The sequence below is a fragment of the Amphiprion ocellaris genome, chromosome 3 (genome assembly GCF_022539595.1).
Source record: "Amphiprion ocellaris isolate individual 3 ecotype Okinawa chromosome 3, ASM2253959v1, whole genome shotgun sequence".
NCBI lineage: Eukaryota > Metazoa > Chordata > Actinopteri > Pomacentridae > Amphiprion > Amphiprion ocellaris.
Genome location: NC_072768.1, coordinates 19,950,607 through 19,976,772, shown reverse-complemented (window position 1 = coordinate 19,976,772; position 26,166 = coordinate 19,950,607). Strand labels below are relative to the sequence as shown.

Here is a 26,166-nt window from a genome sequence, read left to right as displayed (position 1 = left end):
TGAGAAGGCTTAGATAGACAGCTGAGAAAATTCTCTCGGACAAGCAGGTATTGAAAGTCAATGACTGATGTTACTCGTTTCATAATTGATCTGATCTCGCAGGTTCATGGCTGGTACATGTCACTGGAGGATTTGACATTGTTTGGCCAAATTAGGTTTCTTTTATGCAGGCCCAGAGGATATGTAAAAATCAGCACATTGCCGTTACACACAAAGAAATAAGGCAGGCTTAGATAGAAAGAAATGAGGCAGCCATGCAACTGTAACTGCAAAGGCAGTAAAGCCGAAAAAAGATGAAAGCCAGATAGTTAACATCAGTGACATCACGGCGGAGGGGGAATTGCGTCAGCTTCTTCAAACAGTCATAATGAAATACCAAAGGAGGGCTGACTGCCTGTTCTCGTGATAAAAGAGTGGGCCCCTGAGAATCTGTTGACAGCGCGTTTGTAATCACAACCCACCACTTTTTGGCCCCCAAAAAGCTTTTCAGGGCAAGTCTGAGCCGCTTATCAGGGCAATGAAATTGTTTCTTAAATAATGTTGTTCTGTCTTTTTCAAACAGACTCAGAATTAGGAACTTTATTGCTAATCTTTTTCAGTAAATTTGACTTTGATGTGCTTAAGTAAAACATATATTAAACACATCATTTAACCATCAAGACAGATATCACATAAATTAATATTAATATGGTCATTTGCTCCACTCTGACTTCTCTCTTTAAGCCAACAGTCACGTATAGCTTAGCGTAGCACAAAGACTAAAAGGAGGATAACAGCTGGAGATCTGTTTGTAGGTGGACAAGCAGCTCTAAAGCTCACATATTACCATGTGTTACAGCCCTGGACCGTTGCACTCTCCCCCTGTCAGAGTAATCCCCTGTGTTGTATACAGCTGCCTGCTTGTCCAGCACCTTCATCCGCCTGGTCGCTGTTGACTTGTCCCACCTACCATCCCTGGAGCTGAAACTGGATTGGGGCAGACCAGACTACAGCTTCCAATCAAGATGCGATTTGACCTTCAAAAGGCTCGTTCACCCGGCATTCGGTGCAGCTGAGCTCGCCTCTGTGTGCTTCTGTTGAGAATATCTTGTAACAAGATCTAGAGGTGTTGTTGTATGCAAAGGGTAAAGGCTTAAACAGGGACTCCCAGATTGTTGAACATTTTTGAACTAGTAAACCATTGTCAGTTTTGGTTTAGGGGGTTGTTTTGTATTCCGGTTTGGACAGTTTTGTTTTTGGTTGTTGGATATCGTAAATAATTCAGCTTCCAGAAGAAGTTTGCTTTTGGTTATATTTATTTTTTGATTTGAGTAGCACTTACTCTGCCTTGAACCCTGGCTTATGTGCTGTGGTACATAAGCCATAAAACCCAACCTTTCAAATTAATCATTGCCTATCACTCTGGAACACAGCATCTATACTGCTTTTTTTGTTACAATCGTACTACCTTAGACAGTCGGGTTGTAACACCATGTTATATCTTTTTGATTTAAGTTTCATAGTTTACTCAGGTGCAGATACTTTGATATTTCTAGTGGTTGCAAGGCAGCTTGTCCCAGACTGAGTCAGTTCAACTCTACAAGAGTAGCAAATCAGTGCTTTTCCCAAAAGGTGAAATTCTTACGTTAACTGGAACAGCTTGTGTAATAGTTGAGTATGAACCTCTTTCAAAACTAAAATCAAAGGATGCCACTAGTATCACCACCTCAGTTAATCCTGTGGTCTCATTATTAATGTGCACCACTGAAAAAGTCTTGCAGTACCTTAGATGACCTCCTTGTTGGAGTTTGTTTTCTTTCATCCTTATTTAACCAGGCAATTTGGCTAAGAGCATATTCTTGTTTACAGCTGTGGCCTAGGGTAGTAGCTGCAGGAACAGTGCTACACAAACACTCACATCTGGGAATTGACCGGTTCAACTGCTGGCCACCAAGCAGTTCCATTACAGCAATTGTGGGTGTCCAAATGTGCATTTAATGCAATTGGTTGTCTTAGCATTTATGTTCTTTTTCACACATTTACCTCTAGCCAACAGCTCCCAAGCAGACTGATGCAATAGCTGGACTTCCCATTCCCATCTTTCACACAAAGTATTGCGGTGGAATTTCTTTCCCAGCGCATTTAAAATGTGCTGGCTCACATTTCCCCTCCATTCCATCACTCCAGCATTCCCATTAGGCCGAGGTGGGGGCCGAGTATCCTGTGTAGCTATGATGTCACCATATCCATTTGTTTTGCTTCCGACGATTGACGTTTCATGCAATCCAATGAGCTGCCAGCTTCTACAGCAACTAGGGTAATTATTTACAGGAGGGCTTGTGGAACCTGCTAAAAATATCCCCTTTCCCTCCCTACAAGAGCTCCCTGGAGCTTTTACAACAAGACAGGAGGAAAGAGTAGGGAAGTGAGGCTGTGAAGAGGTTTAACTCATTCCCATCTTTAGCAGCCTACTCTTCTCCTTTCTCATGTCTGGAATTAACAAAGATTAATTGATATGCGACCGTCTTAAATTTTTTAAGCCCCTTTCAAAAACAAGATGACTATCAAACTGAATTCTTAAATCATAGCTAAGCCACATTCAACTCTCTTGCTCACTGTAGATAAGCTTTGTCTTTTGTTTGCCCCCCTTCACAGGAAGGTCGCAGTATCAGGTCGGCTGCATAACAGCATCCTGCAGCTGATAGGGGCTCGGTGTTTTGCTTAAGGACACTTGAGCAAGGTGTATGTATGCACTGAAACCCTAGTTTTCCTACCAAGCACAGGTCTTTTATCCACAGCCTCTGGTGGTTTTGCTGGGCTGTGGTTATTCACACCAGTTCCTTGAGGTGAATGTGAAACGACTACGCTCGCAATGACCATTCCAACATGCTGGCATACAGACGTGGGTAGATGGCATAAAGCATAAACCGCTGGACACAGTGATGATGATAGATGGGAAGTCAGAGCATCTCCAAAGCCGTTACAACTCATTCTGTAGGGAGCGTGTATATCTGTAGCAAATGTCGCAGCAGCCCAGCCAACAGTTGTGGCGACACTTCACTAAAACCTACCGGTACAAATGAGAACATCATGGTGACACATTTTTGTCCATTTACTATAAAGCTGTGTTGTTTTTTCACAGCTGCAACAACAGCGTTTTATTTGCAGCTCTGACTGGCTTCTTCTCCTTAACAACAACTACTGAGGTTCATGGGTACTGAGCAGAAAACATGATTTTTTTTGGCTTCACAGCAATAATTAAAACTGATGACCATAACATATACCTATAGGACATTTTCTGAGAGATTTTGTGTGTTGAATTACACTGAGGGCATGATTACTGTAATTCGGTGGGGATAATACTTTGCAGGATGGTCGTATCTGAAGTGGAGAGGCAGAGTTAATCTGCTTTCTGTACTGTGATACACCATTATTTGCAAATTGCCACACTGAGTTGGAGTTTTAGCCTCACTACTAATTACTTTGAATGTGAAATGTCAGAGTGTGAAGAGGTTGTTGAATGTACTGTCGTATCTGTCATAAAGGCTCTGTAGCTCTGTTTACTGTCCCCCTGAACATTAACTTAACATGGTAGCAGAGGATAATTCAACAGAGAGAATGCTCACGTACTTGAACTGCACTTGCAGTATGGCTACATAATATTGTTCTCTGGCTCAGACATCGAGTGTCATCTGCAGGTTGTTTTGATACAAACTGTAATTGCAGTCGTCCGTATAGAAAATGATAAACTGTGGGGCTTATATATTTACTAAGACAGTATATTTACATAAACTTTCAGCGACCATTGGCTTCATTACTTAGATGTATACACTGTAATTGATTTCTTCTAATTAATCTTTTTTTTGGGGGGGTGGGGTGAGAATTCAATATTCTCTCAACATCTTGCTGTGTACCTGGATCCATTCTATGCTGCTGGTGTGGGCTTGTTCAGTGGTGTCAAAAACCAGCGAATAATGGGACAGTGTGCAGTTCCCTTATCCAAAGATAAATTAGAAAATCTGTTACATCCATATACAGGTTAGAACTTGTGAGAGAATCCTTCCTTGACAGCTCCCAATAATAGCTTTTTACAGACAAAACATTGTTTCAGAATTATGGAAAACTAAGTGCTAATTAAAATTGAAAAAATAACAGACTATTAGGTGTTAGACTATTTAATCTTGGGAAAATTAACATTTTGATGCAGTACCATGAAATGTGTGCTGCTATCAGCATGCATGGGAATCTAACACAAGCATCTGGTGCAGTTATTGCTAAGCAACTTGAGTGAGAGACGTTCTGTTCTATGGTACAACTGTGTTTATGGTGTCCAAATTGGAGACGAATGTATAAGGCGAAGACTGGGCTGACTGAGACGTTTTTACATTTAGAGGAATAGTGAGGTAATTAGGATGTTATTTTCTATGCTGGTTTAGTTAATTTTATTTTCGAGCCCGTGGTGTTGAGTTCATATTTCTATTTAGCAGGTGTCTTGAACAGGCTCTGCAGTGATGACTAAGCAACGGCAGAAAACTGCCAGATTATTAATCACTTTTAATTCCTCAGATTACTAATTGATGCCTTCGTCTGTTCTGTTGATAGCACAATTGAATTATCTACTTTGCTTGGCAGTTCACTTACTACCATCACTGTAGCCTGCCACAAAAATACAAAGAAGTGCTGAAAAAGAAAATGGTTAAAATCATTTAATTGTGCACTTCATACATTCTTCTATCACCATAATGTAGACTATTGTAGCCCCACAATTTGGAATCAATAACACCGAATTGTTTATTCGAACTTAAATTCATTTTATACTGACTAATCATGCAAAACCGATTGTGCCTCACCATGTGGAACTCACTGAAATCAATTTTGTGAAGCAACATGGGGGCAGGGATTAATACGGCCCACCATGATTTAATGAATGTATTATGCAGAAAGCACTGAATTCTATAATGACACTGAGAATCTGCCACTATGGAATTACGTAAGTTAAAATGAGACTGAGACCAATACCTGATCTGCTTAATCAGGTTAGAATTGATGCCTACATTTATTCAATGTATTGCATACATTTCTCATAAAAACCCAAGAGTCATGCATTTTTAACGATGAGCATCTGTGCAATTTCCCCATAATATAGGGCAATAAAAGGCATTCTTGCTTGATTTGTTTTAATTAGCTTCATTGTAATGTATATTTTTTTAGTATTCTTATATAGTAGAAATAAGGGTGATGTGCTTTGTGCATCCAAACTATTAGAAAATAATAATCCAGTAGCGATACTTTTAGCAGTTCTTGGGTGAAGTGATCTTTTATTATATGGGTAATTCCAGAATTGGAGGACATTATACATCCCACCCATCAAATATCAATTAACTCATGTACAAAATACCAAAACATGCAGTTATTGTGTAAATTTACTTGTCCTCAGACCAACCCCAACAATTATACTTTGAAAACTGAATATGAAACTGAATTCAGCTTCAATACATTAAAATTCACAATAAGTGATTCCAGTTCAGTTTCTAGTGGCACATGTTTCTGTCCATAGATGAGCAGCAAATCCTCAAATTTATGAAGCAGAAACCATGAACAGTTTCAGACAAATTTAGTTGATTTATTATGAAAGAAAAAAAAAGTCAATTACTGTCCATGCTTTGTTTGCCATACATGCATACTATGTGGCTTTGGTTCTCCAGTTACTTCAAAGTGGAAAAGAGCATATTTTTGGTCATCCTAAATGTTCTTGCTATGCATCCGACTTGCTTCCAAACCTGCATGTTGAGTGTCCACGAGGTGCACATCATGTTAAAATCAGTACCCTTTGACAACAATAAACTATATTGCTTTAAATATGACTCCCAATCTAATCATTAAACCTGTCAGTTAACATATGAATAATTACAAATTAAGTTTGATTTATAGCGTAACGCTTCCAATAGAAAAGACAAGTAAATATCAATGTCAGTCACTTGGCAGTGTATTGATCCAGGTGGGTTGACTCAGCTGTGCTTTGGACTCCATTGGGTTTGCGCACAATCAGTCAAATTCTCGACACCTCTCCTGTCACCTTGACGTCTGTCTTGACAATAAAAAAGTGTCTTCTGCTTTCCACTCCATCACCTCTCGCCCTCCATGCTGGCGATGTGTCAGTGTTTGGATTTTAATGATAATGGCTCACAGATGCTGCATGGGCAAACAGGAAATAAGAGTAGAATTTACACAGGAAGTAACAGAGACAGAAAATTTAGGTCACCGCTTCTAACTGGTAAACAAACAACTGTTTGAACAGCAGTGAGCTAAAATAACTTGATACAGCAAAAATACTGATGTTTTCATTTCAGAGAGCTACTGGTTTACTGAGACCTGCAGGCCACTTTACAGCCGATACCCACTTGAGGGAATTAAAAAAAACAGATTTTTGATTACATTAATGACAGCCATTAGGCAAAACTTAAAGGATGATAGTGTCATAATTCAGAGCAACGGGGTAGCTTTTAATTTACCGAGCAATTACTGCGGTGCAGATCATATGTAATTAGATTTTTCATCATTTAACCATTTTTTTATCCATTATGTAACAAAAAACACCCAACTGCCATCCTAGCTGTAACATTTGCTCTAAAAATAAGACTCAACTCTAACAGTGATGGCTGTGAAGTGAGTATTTGTTGACAGGAGGCTTGCATAATATATACAATTATAAAATGATCAGGAGAGTGAAAAAATAGAAGGGTCTCATGTTTGGTGGCATAAATCACCTTGCTCTGTCTGTTTTAACTCCAAGGAATGAGTTATGTGACAATCGGCATACGTTTGTCGGTCTGCCTGTTTGCAGCATTACTCAAAAATCGACTAACGGATTTGGATGAAATTTTCAGTGAAGGTCAGAAATGACAAGGACCAAGTGATTATATTTTGGCAGTGATGCAGCTCATAGTCTGGATCCATGGATTTGTTAAAGATTTCTGTGTCATTGCAAGATGGCGGCACTGTAACTAGGGCTACAAGTGAACACAACGTCAGCTGCCTGCTGACGATCACATGATTGCGATCCTACTGCAAATCCACCGCTGTGGACCTCTCCGTCGGAAATCATACAACGACCAAGCAGCCTTGGTGGAATGCTGTGCCCCGAGTGCTTTTCTTGTTTATATACAATTGTCAAGCACCGAACTGACAAGAAATCTTTAATAAAAGAGGAACCAAACATTCAGTACGCACATCAACTGAAAAAAAATGAATAAATAAAAAACAAATCTTACAATATCAAAAATATTATATGCACCAGTTGTTTTTTTTTCCGACATGATTTCCAATGGATTTGCATTACAAAATCTGAATTGATTACAGGGGAAGAAGCAATAGTGACAAATGGCAAAAGGAAGCAAATGCATAAAGAAAGGCAAGAAATACAGAATATAGGGTCTGGATAAGCTTATGTGCATCAAATTGTATAGAGGAGTACAGATTTAGGGCAAGAAGGAAAGCAGGCAGAAACCCTGTCACTCCATCCCTGCCATAATACAGAAGGACAGGCCTCTTACATCCATATCTTTAGGCAATTTTAAGCCTCCAAAGCTGTTGACCTGCCTTCCTGACAACAAATTCAACACAGAGAGTTGTGGCTGTGTTTACGACTCTTACTTTTATTAATTTCTCATTGGTGAGCTTCAGTTAATTTATTTAGAAGGTAATGACCCAATTATGCACATGTAAATACACAATTAAATACACCAGCATAATATGGAAGTGTTCACTTGCAGTAATGTGGGGTTTTTGCCAGAGTGTGCAGATTTTTTTTTTCTGCTTCAATTAACAAAAGAAACACAGCAATCAGATAACACAAGCTGTAGCATCTGCTGGGCGAAAGCAATGACTGACCACACATGAGAACGCAGTGCTTGCCCAGCTGCATCATAAGACTCATCTGCAACAAACCACTTGTGAAAAAACTATCAATCCTCTCAGCACCAGAGTAGCAGGGTAAAACGCTACTGTACCGCTGTCTGATAGATTGTAGCTCCTAGCATGGGGCTGTATTTCCAATTACTTTTCTGTGGCTTCTTTAGTCAGGCACCCGCACAGCTTCAGAAGGACGGAGAGGTGAATGCAAAACAGCCTCTGTGATTTTCGGCAGCCTGAGCCCCTCCAGCCTTTGATGTATGAAGCCCTGAGCGAGGCCCCAGTTTGCAGGAGGTACGGGTTGTTTTCCCTCACACCTTTTTTGTTGTGCCGGATGTAATGTTATGTACTGTAAAATGGGAACAGAGCATGAAGTCAATGCAGGTTTGAAACACTTATTGTCAACTTCTGTCAGGCAAACCTCCTTGGCAGTGGTGTGATGGGAGTGTGTTTAATGTGGCTCCCTGCAGCAGAACGCACTACTCACAATTTTGGAAAGCCATCAGGTGTTTAGAAGTCTGTAGAAAACTCAGAAATGCAACGCAGAGCCCCGTTAGGCTAAAATGTGCACAAAATCTTCTTATGATTCCTTGCTGCTCTCTGGCTAAATAATTGAAGCCTCATTTGAGCAGTGGTGAACTGAGGATAAGGGTGTTTTGGCAGACTGCCTGCTGCAGTATCAAAGGAGAGAGCATCTCTTGGTCCTTCACTTTGAAACTCCCTCACTCTGCCTTGCCGTGTGACATTGGCCTCTCGGTCAGTATTTACAGCCTCTTATTTACTTGTGATTTCTTGGAGTCAACAAGCCTCTACGGATAAGATTTTCGACCAAATGATAGCTAAGATTATTATTCATAACTCAGGGGCCGCACAGAGCTTTACTTATTGTTCAGTTGGTTAAGCAGCAGTGTGTGTCTGCTATATCTTCAAATACAACGTTTTTTTTTCTGTGTGAGTGTGAGCATGAAACATAACGATACTAGCGGGCTGTAGAATAAAAGGCCTGTGAAAAATAACTGCTATTTTGATTCAAACTGATAAGTTGAATGATGTTTTTTTATTCTTAAAATTCATATGCCGTTTGCCATCGCTGCAGTCACTAATTCCAGACATGTATCTGGGATCCTGAATTCATCATTGTTGTCCATTCTCAGTCCTTGCTGTCCCCTTCCTCTTTTGCTGAAGTGTGCTTTTCAATTCTCAGGTCTCATTGTACTAAAAATCCAGCAGCATCATAATACCGCTTTATGGCTGCAAACAAAGCAGCCATGTCTGTCTGTGAGGCTTGTTTACATTAGAAACCAGTCTGCAGAATGAGTGAGGAAGCCTGTCTGGAAGTCAAGTCCCCCCCCCCAATGGCTGAGGCTGCCCTTCTTTGATACGTCAATCAAGCTGACAGACGGCGCTTATCTCCCAGTGAGAGAGAAATGGACCAAGCCCCCCGTCCCTCTGTCAGTTGATCCATACAGGCGAAACCCAGAGAGTCTTTCAGGAGTTCATCAGTTGCACATCACAGATAAGGCTACCGAGATGGGGAGGGGGAGGATCTCTGTGGGGGCGACTTCCTGTGCAGCTCGCAGTGCTCAGATCTCTGCACACACACACCACCTGAGATGTGATCAGATTTCATTCATTTGTCACTGCTCAGTTTTTGTAGTTCAACCAAAATACGAAAGGTCAGTTAAGTTTCATACACTATGACTAAGCAGAGCCCAGTATTTACCTGTGAATATTCAGCATGCATGGAATTCTTACCACTGACATCTAAATTTTAATTGTGATCTTGTTCAACTAGTCTATACGACTGGAATGGAGCTTTTGGAACTTTTGATGTTTAGCCGTATTCCAAACAACAACAAACAAGAGGTGAATTTGCAGGTTAGCAGCATCTCAGACAAAAATATCAATACCAGTAACACCAGAAGCTGTTGCAGGCCCAGAGCCTTTGTCTTCTGTCTGTTGCTCTTATCTTGCAGGTCTCTGGCTGGGCATAGCCTGTAATCCCCTAACCTGGTACACCTGGCAGGTTTTGTTGCATATAAACCCTCTTACATCCCCTCTTTTGTTGCAGCCTAATAGCCAGTTGTAACAAAGGTGACAGACACTTACTCAGGTACTGCACTTGAGGACAATTCTGAAATATTGAGAACAACTTTCTCTTTATTTTTTACACAAATACATATTGCACTTTTTGCTTTACTGTATTTTTTGGAAGCAATAGTAAATATTTTACTATAAAAAGCACATGCTACACTAATAATCATCTGAACAGGTTTGAATAGCTCCTTATCCTTTCAAAATAAATAAGAGACACCAATTTTTCGAATTTAGAACTTTCCGACATTTCTTGAACTACTCATCTGTTTTCCACCAAACAATTAAATCTAACCTTAAAATCATGGCATTTCAGTAAAATCACTTTTCTACAGTCATTAAAAAAACACAATAAATCAACCATTTGCAACAGATTCTGTAAAATAGTCACGTGGCAACGATTGAAGAACTTGAGGGATGAACTGCAGGTTGTGTTTACACAGAGAATGAAAGAAGTAAATTGCAGTTGATGTAATATTATGGAGAGCCACCACTGTTTTCTGATGTTGTGGGATTTGTTTTAAACAGTAATTCCAGGTTTGTTTGTTTTTTTTTGGAACAATAAAAAAATAAATCTACTTTCTGTTTGCTTTTTTATGATTTATGGCATTGCAACTTTGTTATACGTCATAACATACATGTTTGTGCTTTTAGCCATGATTGTGTTGTTTTAATAGGAGAATTAATGTGTGACAGGAACAAAAATGATCCTGAAACATTGTTCAGAGTAGTAAGTAGTAAACTAGTTTTCAACCTTTTTAGATCATGCCACTCTGGACAAAGGCATTACGATTTCCCTCTCTGAACTTTTCTTCTTTTTTTTTTTCTCCCCACTCCTCAGATTTATTTACTGACCTTTAAGAGACTGTTGTGGACAAAACTTACTGTAAACTAAACGTTGTTCAAGCTAGCTCCATCTACAAGCTACAGTACAGCAGTAACATGCTGCTTAGTGAATCAGTCACATAGGTCATTTTGTACAGAGTGCTAATACATTTGTTTTAAGAACATTTTGCTAAAAAACTAATACATTTTTGCTAATAAAAGCTTTCAAATACTTTATTTTTAAATGTAATAATATTTTTAAACTGCCACATATGTATTCTCACATAAGTAAAGGATCTGAGTATTTTCTTTATCCCTGGTCTGTACAGCATGTACAAAATAAAACACCTACTGATCAATTATTGCACAAGAACACACATGATACATTACAGGAAAAGAACAACCAGGCTTAAGCTGTCAGTGTATGATACTATCACTCATTCCCGCAGTACTATAGCACTGTCAGGACTGTAGTATCACACCTGCACTTGTCATTAACACACACCAGACTAGTGTATGAAAGCCAATGACTTTCTAAATTAATCATGGGTGTTCTGCACATTTCATTCTGTAGCATTTAGTTCAGGAACATGGCGTTATTTTGGCTGAACAGTTCTCCTCATCCATCTCAAATCGACAACAAGAAACAAAATCTTTAATCAGTACTTCAGCTATTGTGAGAGGCTGCATGAAAATGTGTCAGCATCTTATTATCTTACCATCCAAATTATTCACACTGTTTGTACTTCTGAGCCCCAGCCAGTCAGGAGTTGGACGTTTTACAGAATCACAAATTTACATTCTCTATTAATCTCAAGACCCTAAAATGCCACTCCATTGCACTTTATCTCGTTTATGCTTATGAAATAAGCTCGAGTGCTTTTGGCAGCATCTTTTTGTTAGTCATGCACTAAATCTCAAGTTGTTTCACACCAAAATCTCAAGTCATTTCACACCATCTGCTGCTTTAGAATTTGCCTCTTTGTTCTTTTCTTTTCCTTGGACTACCCCTCAATCCATTCGTGAATTAAGTGTCCCCGTGTATAAATTTCACTACTTTGCCTCCAGTGCCACGTGCTGAATGTGGTATCAGGTTGCAGATAAATCATCTCCTAAGCATCAGTGGGGGGATACTAACAGTAAGTGTGTACTGGGACTTTGTGTCACCATAAAACTACTATTAAAGGGAATGTAGGGGGTGGCTTAATGTGCCACTGCATGATTAGTATGTGTTCAGAGGAGAAAAAGAGCTTGATGTCGAGTTTATTTTTCACCATAATGGACCAGTAATCATTCCTGAGAGGGGAAAATGGAAGCCAAGACACCGGCGGCATCAGTGATAGAGTGATAGCAGTTGTGATACTGAGTCAGCAGAAATCAATGCGTGTTGCCGACCCTTTTCATGAGCGTGGTTCAAGGTTAGGTCCTGTGTGTATTCGAGATTGTGCAACAACGTCGCAGTAACATCTGGCGACGGATACGACACCGCATCCTTCATGGTGATATTTTCCTGCAGCAGTCAGGATGTGTAATGTAGACAGAAGCAGCTGTTATGATGCTGCAAATGAATCATGAGTCCATCTCGCACACGCATGCTCAAGGTGAACTGCATGTGTTAACAGTGTTCGCTGTTCTGCCGGGGAGAACGCCTGTGCATAATCTGTGCCTCAGTGTAAAATAATGTGGGAAAAACTAAATCAAATCCAATGAGGCATTTTTATTATGTTTTTAATGTGTCAAACTGTGCGAGAATCCAGTTTTAGATGCGTGTGCTTTGTTGTCATTATCGTCAGTTGCTTTAAGCGGTAATCTAGAGTAGCCAGATTCAGAACAATGAGGAGGATTTATTTGATCCCAACATTTTAAATCCACCAGATTTCCAATTTAACCCTTTGATGCGCAGTGTGGGCCTGGAGATACCCAGTTTCCATTGGAGTTGGGCCACATTTGACCCATTTTGTGCATCAAAGGGTTAAGGACACTGGTGATTACAATATTTAAACTACTGTGGGTCTGCGGTAATGGCCTGGTGTTATGAGTCTCCTTGGTCTCCTGGTATCATCATGAATATTCATGCCTGTGCTGCAGCCCCACAGGTCAACATGAACCGTGCATGACTCTGTGAAGACAGCCATCAGACCAAAACATTCCAAGCACATGCATCCAGTGGGTGTGCATTAATGAATAATGCACTTTAAATGTGCAATCAGGTTCTTCTACGCTGTAAATTTTCCAGAGGTTGGTTGTTCGTGTTAGGGTTAACCCTTTTCCTTTAGCATCATTGATGATTAATCTCATGGATTTCTGTCAAAATCAATCAGAGAAATATGGCCTACTCTATATGAAGTGTTTAGCTACTGTATCTGCTTAGGATTGCTTTTAAAGTTAGACTCGTTTGATTTTTATTTCCTCCCGTTGATGTGAAAGCTGACACTGATAAAAGATGGAAATGACACTTTGCATTGTCTAATGACATTTAGTTATTGGTTTGACTGTAGAAGGGGCACAGAGTCTATGAACTGTTTACCTTATTAAAGCTGTCATATTAGTTCTCTGCTGTTTTATCAGATTCCCTCCCCTCATGTAGTGAAATGACTCCAGATTCAAAGAGCTGCTGGTGCTTTAATGGCACTTGAAAGGACGCTTCACCCTTAGAAAAATGCTCAGAACGTTAAAAAAAAAAAAAAAAAAGTTCAGCAACTTAATCTCAGGAAAGTTTCCTAATATTATAATTGTGCCTCCACGGAACTATGCTAGCCAAAACTGCAATTAAAGTAAGTGAGAACAATATTTCATAATTTTATTACAAGACAGACATCCATTAGGAAAATTAAGAAATAAAACTTGCAATTGCTTACAGGACTGAAACATTCTCCTGGTGTGTCTGGATGAAGTCCTGCAGTTATGAAACCGACTGTTCTACACACAGTATAAGCAGTATGAATTCATAATTATTATTTGACAAGTTTGTCATATTAGGAAATTTTGTAGAGGGTGATTCACTCAGTCCCAGCAAATTTTTTGAAAGCAGATATGTAGCAAGACACAGGGAACATTTTGCCGTTTTATTAGCCTTGAGAATCTGAGTGATTTATTCGGCCCTGGATCAAGTAAAACTGCAGTCAAGGATGTCCCTTTTCTGTACTGCACAATAAAATACATTTTAAAAAGTGGGCTACAAATCAAAATGTGCGTGACAGCTACAAGGACACTGACAATTCATATACACATTGCAAATTACATGTATAAAACAGTGTCTAATTAGATTTAAAGGTGATTTTGTTGCATGTTAAACTCATTGAATATAGATTAAATGGTACCATTGGATAATGTGTTTAGCATCATCGCGTGTCTTTTCTTGTGGACCATATGGAAAATAACATCTTGAGTCAACTCAGTGCAATGCTTCACGACCCCAGAAATCTCTTTGCTAATGTGTTGTGTGACAAAATTAGCAAAGCCGAACTTCTCTTTGTCGAGAGGGAGCGGATTCCATTTTCACCTCGGACGGAATGATTCATGAAATTGTTTAGGCATCATTTTCAGCTTCTTAATGATATTATAATTATACACTGAAGATTAATTTGCTTGTATGAAGCAAATTGTGTGATGGATTGCCTATAAATTGGCATAGAGTGGTAAAAACGGTGAATCATGACAGGCCAGAGATTTATGACTGTGCACTAAAATGACCAAAACGTGTGGCGGCACAGTTGCTGCACGATGAAACCTCAAAAGAGACAATGCACACTTAAAGCAGACAACACCACAATTAAGATTAGATTGAGTAAATTTTGTTAATTGCCCTTCACAAACGAGTAATTGATTTACTGCTTATTCATTAATTAAAGTGGACCTGCCGTGCTCCCTGGACGCCTCCCTCATCCGTCCCGGTTAAACTGCTGCCATTCAGTTAGAGATGGCACCAACACGGCGGCCGGCATTTTTCAGCATCTTGCTCCTTTTTGTGACACAGGCTTAAAAGCTGACAGTCACCTAAACTTTGCTAGGTTCCCTTAATTACCTTGATTGTGTTGTACTTTTAAATGAAGTCATTAAAATGAATTCAGACTCCTTTTGGAGGCTAGAGGGGGGCAGGAGTCGTGAACCATGAAAACAAGGGCTCAGAGAGAACATAATTACTTTTGCATGTCAAAAGGTTTTTTCATTGCCGCATGGGAGGTTGACTGTGGTTATTTGCATTGTGTGTGTGTTTTTTTTTCCCCTTCAGTGGGCTGTTACACAAAGCTCCTCAAGTTGTTACACTGGAGTGGATAGACGCTCAGAGTTTTAATAAGTCTTTACCAAATTGCATTTTTCAGCAAATGGACCACACCAAATAGCGAGATCTAATTCTCAAGTCTTCCAAGCTGATATTCCCTGAACAATTGTGGTCACTGGCGATGCATCATCGGCACAGCGTGAAACCTGGAAGATGTGTTTTATTTATCCGCTTGGATGTTACAAAGAGCTTGAGGAAATAAATAAATAAATGCAGTAATCCTGAACATAAAAAAATGTGATCAACACAGTAACTGGATGTTTTGATTAATGACAAACAGGATAAAGAAGCGACGTCTTTCATGATAAAATTAGGTACAAAACACACGGCGTGCAACACGAGCACGACACACCTCTGCTTTGAAGTCCTCTTCACTGTGATGGAGACAAGAAAATGTGGGGATGCATGAGCTTGTTTTAACCCTTTGGTACAAGTGATTGGATCTTAAACTCTTCCATAGGTGGGTCAAAAATGACCCGTATAAGAATCAATGCGTTTGTCACCTTTTGTCATTTTGGTTAAGGATAATCATTTGTATTATATTTTGGTCCACATAAGAATGACTTTTTGTTTGAAATGTATTTATTTTTCACTTTCCAACACATTTTGATAATTGAAAAAGATTACACAGAACGGCAATAGAAGACAGTCAACATCCATTTTGTTGACATTTTTCCACTCTTTTCCTCCAGCGGTTGCTACTCTCCATCCCTCCAAGTTTGTGCACTGCATCACTTCTTGTGTTGTGATAAAGAGTGATAAAGAGCTTGGGGTAATAATACAAATATGACAATTTCTTTAAAAGTATAAAAGACTTAAAAATTTAAATGGAATGATACAAAAACATTTTTTGGGAGAAATAGCTGGAATATGAAATGATAAACTTTTCATTACAAAGATATGGCACTTATGCATCGACGGGTTAATAGGAACCAAATCTTTGCTTTTCATGGGGTTTTTGGTTGATCGGCTTTGATTTCACACCACAGCTGAACCAGAAAACCTCAGTGAAGGACCTTGGTCAAACAAGTCAAAAGGTCAAAGCAGACTTTGTTACAACAAAAACAGATTTACGTGGAAAAATGCTCAAGGTTCATTTAATACAGTTTAACTATAAAATACTTATGTAACCAATTTGAAATGAGCCAAGTTTGTGGCAAAGCATATATTTGTGCCCATCCATGGACTCAAATACCTTGACACAGAGCATATATAAATTACCCTTTTAAACCTTGATTTTCTACAGGTCATATAGCTCTGCACCTGTTCTAGAGGTCTTCATACATCTGGCTGATATTCAATTATCCAAAAGATTCAATTACATAGGTGGTGGAGGTTTCACTGAAAGCCAGGGATATTAAATTAGACAGTATGGTTGAGGTGATGGAGGCGGTCAATTCGAGAATAGAAGACTGAAAGATGGCATCAAATGGAATAATTAATGTTCTAAAACTCAGAGACCTCTATGTCAAAGTGAAATCCCATAGCAAAGCTCTTTGCGAAGTGAAGGCTGTTTATGTGTAGAATGTTCCAGTTTGAAAGAGTCAATCAAATGCAAAAACATCACTACATGAGTGAGAAGACACACAAAATAAATAAAGTACTTGGCCCTTTATGCTTCAATTTATCATTTAGCATCTAAAGGTTTACTGTTCCAGGACTCGACAGTTCATTCAATATTTCATTGTCATGTACCTTTTAACATTCTGGGCACTTTGAATTAGCCATTGACACATCTAACAGGCAATTTCCAGTTAACAGAAGCACCCTTAAAAACCTCCAAGTGGCTGAAGAAAAACAGACCAAAATAAAGAATGTCAAGGTTGAGGTTGTTCCTTTAATGAACTGCGCTGCTGGACCTGCCTGAGAGGTGATTCACATGACCCTGTAGCCTTCAGGATTTTCACTTTACTGTTATGCTTTTACCAGGAATAAGAAGGAGGAAGCAAGAAAAAAGTGAGCAAGGACTAGAAAATTGGCCTTTATAAACAAAAAGCATGAAATTACAGTTATTTTCCGAGGACTGTGATTGGGATAAAATAAATTTAAAACAAAAAAAAAAAAAGCATTTAACTTCTGTAGCCATTGCAGTGGAAATGTGATTTGTCATGCTGTTACGCCCAAGCAAAATGAGGGCTTGAAATTTTATGTTTTGGTTGTTTGGAGGATAAGGGAATAAGGGATAAAGAGGGATTATTAAATGTATAGTTTGACATTTTAGTAGACAGACTTGTTTGCTTTTCTGCCAAAAGCTGCATGAGAGAATCAATTCCATTCAGATATTTGTAATCAGGTTTACAATGGCTGATCAAAATATTCCAAGAGTCATAACAGTCATATGTCAAGCTGTGTAACTTTAATTTCAAAATGACAGCCCTTCAACTTGAATTTCATTCTGGGGACAAGGAAGAAGTCACAGCTAGCCAAATCTGGAGAGTAGGGCAGGTGCAAAGTGACAATTGTGCCGTTATGGCCAAAAAAACTCATGCATAATTGCTGTGCTTTGTCTGGGTGTACAGCGCTTTGGAACACTCTCATACCATCACACCAGTTCAGGCTGTGTGCACTGAATTCTCTCTGACATCTCAGGAGTGTACAGGACAAACTTGAACACTCCAACCCTGGAAGATTCGTTCCTTCATTCCAGATACACAACCACATAGATGTTGAGGGAGGGAAAAAAACAAAACAAAAAACACTGAGCAGCTCTTAGTGTGCTCCTCACCTCATGCACTAAAAGGGTGTTTCTTCTGGTAGCTGTGGATTCACCTCTTCTTACCACCTCAACTACTGACACAGAATGTGACGTTTTCTTCTGGTAGAGTTTGAGGTCAAAATGGAGAAAAAAACAAAACAAGCACTAAGAGCGCAGTAGTCTGCCAAGGTTGCTCATTCCTTGGATCATTTCTGATGGCTGAAATCTTAAAAATAAAAATAATCTGTGGATCCAGACTATAAGCTGCATCCCTGTCAGAATCTAATCAATTGGTCCCTGTTGGTCCGTTTTGGAGTAATATTGCTAACAGACAGACAAAAAAAAAACCCAAATCAATGCAGATTGCCACATAACTCCCGAGGCTCTGCCTCCTTGGCAGAGTTTAAAAAAAAAAAAAAAAATCAAATCAGATTTGCACCAACTAGTGGAAACAAAAACAGATGTGCTCACTCATATGCAAAGTCCCAGAACTTTTTGATCAACCCGAGCATGTAGGATGGACAAAGCAGTACGATGTCAATCGCATGCCTTTTCAAGGTTTTTCATGTTGGACGGCAATAGATATTGGTAAAATCTAATTTCACAGCAAATGCTTAATTAACTTTGAGAACACAATTTATAAACCAAATATGCTTTTCTGTGGGTTTATATTCCCACTAAGTTAGACTTGTCCACACAGAAGTCCCTCTGTTTAGGCTTTGTGGTTTCTTCCAGCTCTACAGTAACAGTGGAGCTCTGGGTCCTCAGCATGGCTGTGGTGTAACCAGTGTGAGATATGAATAACTAATCCCAGTTCACAACATGAAAACGGTATGAATGAAATGGATTTGAATGACTTGAAAATTAGAACCTATGCTTTTCCTTATTTAAAAGGACTTCAGCACCAGAGGTAATAAACATTAGAGTTAGCTTGTTGTCTTTGCCATTAGCCATGTTGGGCCTACTGTTTGTCATTACTTAAACAAAATCCTACAAAGCAGAATCAATGTTTTTATGAACACAGTCAGGGGAAAAAAATTAAAATTACTTTAGCCTTTTCATTAACATTTTATTCAGTATTGCCAATGAATGCACTGGTGAAGTGTAAAGTGTTTAAGGTTTTAAGGCTTTGTCTCTTACATCCTGATTAAAAATATTTTTCTCAAATTGAAAAAAAAAGTGGCTCTTCTGTAAAACTAAACTATGCAGTCAGGCGATTTGGTATCCATACACAACATACACATGCACAACACATCTGTGCTCAGGCACAATGTAATTTTGTTTGTGGGTTCGTCGATATTAAATGGCCACAGTCTATAATAATGTGATTTCTGCCACGACTTGTGTCAAGATTTCAGCCAGAGGAAATATGACTGAGCAGCCTTGGAATACTGCACTGTGTGCTTTTCTTGTGGTTTAAATTTAATCATTCACACACTATCTCCATCCATAACACTTCCTGCCTGGGAGCTTGAGTGTAAGTGCAGTTTCCTCCCACAGGTCACAGAGCAGTCCCACTAGTGCAGTTGGGGTTAAGCATCTTGCACAGAGGCACCTCAGAGCCATTGTTGAAGCTTTTAATTGTTGAGAGAGAAGTGAATGTCCTCCATTGGCTAGATATTCCCAGCTAGCACACAGAACTTTAGCATATATTTTTAAAAAAAATAAAAAATCTGCTCATCACTAGTGTTGCGTTTCCTCCCCCCAGAACACAAGATATTTAAGATCATAAATGGGGAAACTAACAACAACTACACACTCAAAATGGGGTTAGAAATAAAAATGGGTCTTTGTTTTCTAAAAGGTGCTCGTGAGAATTGTCCCAATTACCGCCCACTGAATCTATCAAAAGAACAGAACTAAGAATTATGACCCAAAACACAACTTATGTTGAGTCACTAGTGCAGAATAACTTGATTTTCTCATTCAGACACTCAAACTGAGATAAAAGTCAAAAGCCCTCTCTTAAAATAGTCTCCCAGCCAGACTGATCACCAAGTCCACAGCTGAGCTCCACTTCACAGGTGCAGCTGATCTACCTGATGATCAGCATGAGTTCAGACCTGTCTAAGGAAGAACAGGGCTGAAAATCATATCAATCCATAATACTAGATTGCTAATGAGGCTGTTTTTCTACACAAAAGGCTTCTTTTAACACCTCATTTTTTTGTTTGTATCACATCCCTTGTCTGACAACTTCTAGGTTACAGATTACAGAGGTCCATGGCGTGGGAAAGTTCTCATGAGAATGTCGTTTACCCCTCCCCATGTCACATTAGCACCAAAAATGGAAAATATATATAGTCTCCCAACCAGGCTGATCACCAACAGCCCACAGCTGAGCTCCTCTTCACAGGTACAGCTGATCTACCTGATGATCAGGGTGAGCTGAGACCTGGTTTTTGTTCAAGAAAACTCAACTTTTTTTGTATCAATCCATAACACTAGATTGCTAATAAGGCTGTTTTTCACGCCAAATGTTTCTTTTAACACCTCATTTGCTTGTATCACATCCCTTTTAGGTTACGGATTAGAGGCCTGATTAGGGAAAAGTATTGGTGTAATACAGAACACACTGACACAAAGTTTATCTCCAAATGAAGATAAGAGGAGCAACAGCAAGGAAGACGACAGATATCATGAAAACACAATGACGCAGATTTCTTTTCTTTTCTTTTTTTTTACCAACTGATTTACTAAACATTTTGGCATGTGCTAAGAGCTGTCAGCTTAATCACTTCTCTATTAGTCTCTCTGTATATTTATTCATTTTTGCTGGTTTTATAGTTTTCTGACATGGAATACCGAAGCAGTCGGTCCTCTTAGGTTAATAAAAAACTTGTTGTTTGTTAACTATGCTGAGGGACTGTGTGTATTTTTCTGTTCCAGCCAGAGATTTATTTACAGCTTGAAAGAAAAGACTCAGAAATTCCTGTGGGGATAATATTTTAGACAGAGATGGCTGAAAAATGCTGCATGGAGGGTGGAACTGTGTTACCCACTGTGCATGCCACTGTAAGGTAAACTCCCCAGGATCTCTGTTAGTCACTGAGGCCGTGATATGTTCTGCCGGGTGCCTGGGGGTGTGTGTGCCGCACGGGTGATGCTTTTGCCTGTCAGGTGGCTTGTGGTGAGAGCTAATCCTGTTGAAAATAGAAATGTTTTCTGCCTTGGGATTGAGGGAGGGGGTGCACGAGTGATGCGACCGGCCCCAAGGAGCCAGTCATCCATGTGCACAAGGAGAGATAGCCTAATCTTGTCACAGACACAGGGGGAAAAAATGAAAGTCCCAAGCTATCAGTGGCAAAGACTTCTGCTCACGGAGATGATTTGTAAAATCATGCTAGCACATGATAGAAACTGAGAAAAGTTTTTTTTTCTTTCTTCCCAGAGGCTTTTGCTGCTGTTGATCCGTAATTCACTTATGCATACATTATGTTATTTATTATATCATACTCTTACCCTTGAAATTACTTTTCTGTCAAGCTCGCTGGTGAGAGTTTTACACTAGAACTCCATCGTCTATCACGCTCTAGTTTTTCATTTTGTCTGGTTCCCCTCTCTCCATTTTAAATGTTTAAATGATGTGCAGATGGACCCCCGTTTTCTGCAAGAGCCTCAGTTTCTAGAAAGACTAAGTGTGCGTGCTTTTGTCGTTGGGCTGTCTACAAAGCCAAGGTTGTTGAAGGAGACGTTGCTGGTGTTCAGGTTATTCTGTGATTCTTCTTATCCCCTGTGACTTTACAACATGTCAGTCAAGTGTCCTTGTTGTCTTTGAGTCTCAGCTATACTTCACAGACAACATGTGGTAGCTCCTTGCTGCTCTGCATGCTGTGGCGGCGGTGGTAGTATTCTCCGAGGTCCCGCAAATGTGACAGAATGGCAGGAATCATTTTTGCCAGAGCTGACAGCTTTCAAAGTGGGGAAAACAATGAGCTAATTCCCTTATCAGGCTCTACTTCACTCCTAAAATACCCAGCAGCAGTTTTCATGTGGAACTGACTTCCAGGTTTCACTCAAAGAGCTCCTTGTGCTTTATCAGAGAGAAGCCAAGCATGATGCGTTTATTCAGCAAGTAATGCCATTAAGATTTAAACACTGTGAGGATTCTTTAGTGAGGGTTGACAAAATCTCTCACATCAGATCACATTGTGGGCAATCATGCGTGGTATTGGAATGAAAAAAGAGACATCAGTACATGTGAGTTGTCTATTGTTGATTCAGCTCACCACTGCACAAAGCCTAAGCAGGGGTTATTTATAATGCAGTGATTTTAATGCATTCATTTGCAGATAGATGTCAACCAAGACTTCCCCGCATTCCTCCACTTACCTGCCAGCTTATTAAACCAGCAACCCAATTAAAAAGCTTCCATCGCTGTCTCTGTAGCGTTAGCATGGTGAATATTTCAACTAAATTACAGCCATCTGAAGTTTTGTTGTTTCCCATCATGACTGGCTTTATGTTTACATGCTCAGTGGATCTCAGCAGAAGTGTCTGAATTAACTAGTCCTAATGACAGTTAAGGTTTCTGATGCTTTCATGTTAATGGATAATGCTTCGTGGTAATATTAGCATTTCTGATGGACCACTTAAGATCTTTAATTTTGCCATAGAATTAAATGCATTTGCTAATGTATGAATCTATAGGGTTATTAATGTGCAACTATTCAAAGGATGCAGCATTTCAACACAACCAATCACATTTATCTGTTGCTGCCTATCTGATATATGTGATTTTTTTTCCAACTTCTTTTGTATCTTTGCTATTTGTGAAATGAATATACATATGTAAAGTAACATTTAAATTCAGTGTCTTTACGGCTTCTAAACTACGTCACTTGTAATGTGCCATCCAAGCTGCAATACAGCTGCTAGTAAATAATCTGAAACCAAATATCATGCATTGAAATTAATTGTTTTGCCAGTAATGAGGCAGATGAGATGTCGAACATCTTGCCGAGGAAGAGCAAGGTGTCTCTATTACTGCCAACAACTCTGCAGACAAATTACACCAGCACAGATGCTCCAGCACTTTGCTTTGGATCCAAGGCCTGACTTTTCTCAGCCAGGAAATCAAAGGGAAGTTACATCCCTTCTGATTTAAATGCATCAGCTAGTTTCTATGTGCACGTATCAGAATGTGGAAGATCAAATGTTTGCCAAGACATTTGGCGGCCGTTGCCTTTTGCGCTGTTTGCTGATAAACACGGCTTATCTGGTATAATGATATTATACAGTAGCTTCTGATTTTTGGATCTAAGCGTCAAATGCTTTGATGTTAATGGAACCAGCATGTCATCAGGTGAACAGAACAGCTTCTACTGTAAAATGCTGTCATACAAATACAAATCAGTTACTGGAAATGTGAATATTAATAACTTCACCAGCAGCTATTGTGTAATTTATTAAACGTAATGAAGGAACTAATTAACTTCAGCATCTATACTTTGAAACATCCAAGATCTATTTGGCATTTCCAAAGTCTGCTCGTCTCTCACCCACAGAGAAGGAAATGCAGCATGTGTTTATTACTGGCAGCTAGTTGAGATGTGAAATCCAAAAGCAAAACTGAAATATTTTTGAACTCTTTTGCAAAGATCTTCTTCGGTGTGAAGTTACCACACTTGTAAATGGAATAGTGAATGGTTGGCATCGATGATTGTAATTTTCAGTGGTTTTGTTTTTCTCCTCAGACTCAAACTCCACCCTGCTATTTGGTCAATGTTTTTATCTTTTTGCTTTTTTTAAATTAATTTAACTAAAGAAATTAAAATATCCTTCCAGGTAACTTGCTGTCACATTGAGTATTTAAACCTGAAATTACTTAAGCTGTAAGTTAACTGATTAGGCTGAAGTCAGGCTTTTAATACACTAGAATCCTTTGTGGAATGTCACCCTGTATGTAAAAGTGGTTGCAACAGTGAATATCACCCAACTCTGCAGTCCTGCTGTTTTCACTGAAGCATTTTAGCATCTTTAATTGTGGTTTTGTGGTGAAACTTTACAGTTTTGGTTCACTCCCACCACTCGCTGTGTCTGCAAACACCACACACACACACACACACACACACACACACAGTTAGTGTCTAGTTGGTCAAGATAATAAAGCGCTGAGCGGCCAATGAGCAACATATTTCCCCCAGGAGTTGATGAAGACCAAAGCTAAACAAAAGCATAAATATTGGACTTCATCCTTTGGAATTCATCATGTGGCCAGAAACACATCTCCAAATAAATAATAATGTTCTTTCATGTCTGCTGCTGTGTAAGCAGCTCTTTGCTAACAACTTGATATATGTGATAACACGTCAGCATTGTATTTACAACTTGTTTTCAATGCCAACAGTTGTTTAGTCCATGCACTTTCAAATGACAACAGTCACAATACACACAGCATATTCAATTAAAATACTGCCTATGAGTGCAGTTTGGTAGTTTTTAAAACAATTTCACTGAGAGATTTAAAGCATTCATAGAACAGAACACTGTGTCCTGCTTATGAAATAGGAAGTACACAGATAACATGAATCTCATGAATATATAATACACAATCTGATTTATTAGCAGAGGAGTAAGTTTCCATTTTTGCTTTGTTCTTGCAGGTGGCTGATCAGTTGAAGAGGGAATGCTGCGAGGGGATGTGGATTAAGGGGAGACGTTGCCCAGCGCACACTTTCAGCCTCCCACCTTCTACACAGTAAGCAGATCCAGAAGCTCTTTGGAATCAGCAGGCCAGCAATTACTGCCTGTGAGTATTATTGCACTACCAGAATTATGAGGCATTCCTGCTGATCAGCATGCAGTGTACAGTGGTGGAAGCATCTCCAGCTTCAGTGCGTGGAAATGCTCTGCAGCTGTAAGCCGCGTCTGACACATTTTAAAACCAGACGTCAAATAACTCAGTGAGAATCATTCTAGGAAAAAAAGAACAACGTGCCGCGTGTGGTTGAAGTGAGGATGCGATTAACAGATTTAATAAAGCTGACTCATCACACTGCAATCAGACACTTCAAATGTTGGAATATCTCATCTCCTTATCTCATTGGCTTATTACATGACTGCACTACTTCCAGACTGATGTTAGATGCCTCTAAAACTGGAGGATTTCAAACCACTAGTAAGTGACCGTATTACCAAATCCTGTGTCCTAGAAAGTTTTAACAAGTTTTTCCAGTTATGCCTGGGTTGATCTTTACTGTTGTGGTTATGCTTGCAGACAACTTTGCAAACATAAGTACGAAAGCATAGGACTAAAATGCCGGAGAACAGTGTTCGTACCATGCAGTTTAGGCAGCAGGGACACTTGGGTTATAATGCAATGGAAAAAGATGACTTTTCAATAAATGTTTCTGCATATCTTGTTGTGGCTGATGAAACAATTGCGACTAGCTGACGCTTGCAAAAATAGATATTGTAGGAAAATAAATGAGATAAATTGTCAGTGAATATTTTACTGTTACAGTGTGAATATCAATTGACTTTTTTAAAAAAAAATCTCTAATTTGTCCATAGATAATCCAGATGACATTGCACTTCCTCCTCTTGTAAATTAATAGAGCATATAGACATGTACATCATTTCTGGAAGACAAGGTTAATTTAACCAATACTCTGCTACTAGCTGTGTGTTAAAGCTAAGCCTCTTGATTTAAGGTGCAGCTCTGACTGAAAGCAAAAGCATAGCATACATTATCTAGCTTTCACTGGGATTGCTGTAATGCCACAAATTGTTATCCGTCCTCTCTATAAGGTACCTTATTTAATCAGCAAAAGAAAACGTTATTTATGACTGGTCAGTGAGAAAATCATCCCCAGCCAACCCTGCCTTATAGAAATCTTTTCTATACAACTAAACTGTTTCACAATTGCATGTAAGGGCAAATAAACCGATGTCTGGATGTTTTTGTACTGAATAAAGCACTACAGTTTATGAAATGTAGAAGATTCAGAGGGAGGTGGTTGAGGTAGGTGCACTTTGGTTAGGAAAAGACAAGGTCACTACAAGTGGATATTGAACTGCAGGATCAGATATGTTTGCCTGAAAATAACATGTTGTAGTTGAACATATGAATGTTTTATTTTTTGGGGTATCAAAGTAGTTGTAGCTTGACAGAAATGTTAAGGAGGTACTGCACACTTGTTTTTAGAGCTTTAAACAAACTGAAACACTTAAATGCGGTGTTAATATTGATATTTCTTATCAAATGTTTAAAAATGTGTAATTCATGAGTTGGAAATGGCTCAACATGCCATCTACTGTTTTAACTACTGCCTACACCCCCAACCCCTGCTCTTGAATGGGAGTCTGTGAGGCCATGCTCCTTTTTAAAAAAAATATTTGCTTATTATGAGTCACCATTCACAGGAGTTTATTCTAT

The 26,166-nt window shown here is 39.2% G+C and overlaps 1 protein-coding gene across 3 annotated transcripts in view; it reads left to right on the top strand.

Moving 5' to 3' along the window:
• lingo1a (leucine rich repeat and Ig domain containing 1a) overlaps positions 1-26,166 on the top strand; it is a 138,808-nt gene that overhangs the window by 46,098 nt on the left and 66,544 nt on the right. The window contains exons 2-3 of one of the 3 annotated variants that reach the window (XM_055009256.1): positions 8,058-8,184; positions 24,392-24,537. The exons of 1 other annotated variant lie outside the window; for it this stretch is intronic. The gene's annotated coding sequence lies outside the window, so the exon portion shown is untranslated. The remainder of the gene's footprint in view (positions 1-8,057; positions 8,185-24,391; positions 24,538-26,166) is intronic. One more of the 3 variants, XM_023297273.3, reaches the window with a different exon arrangement.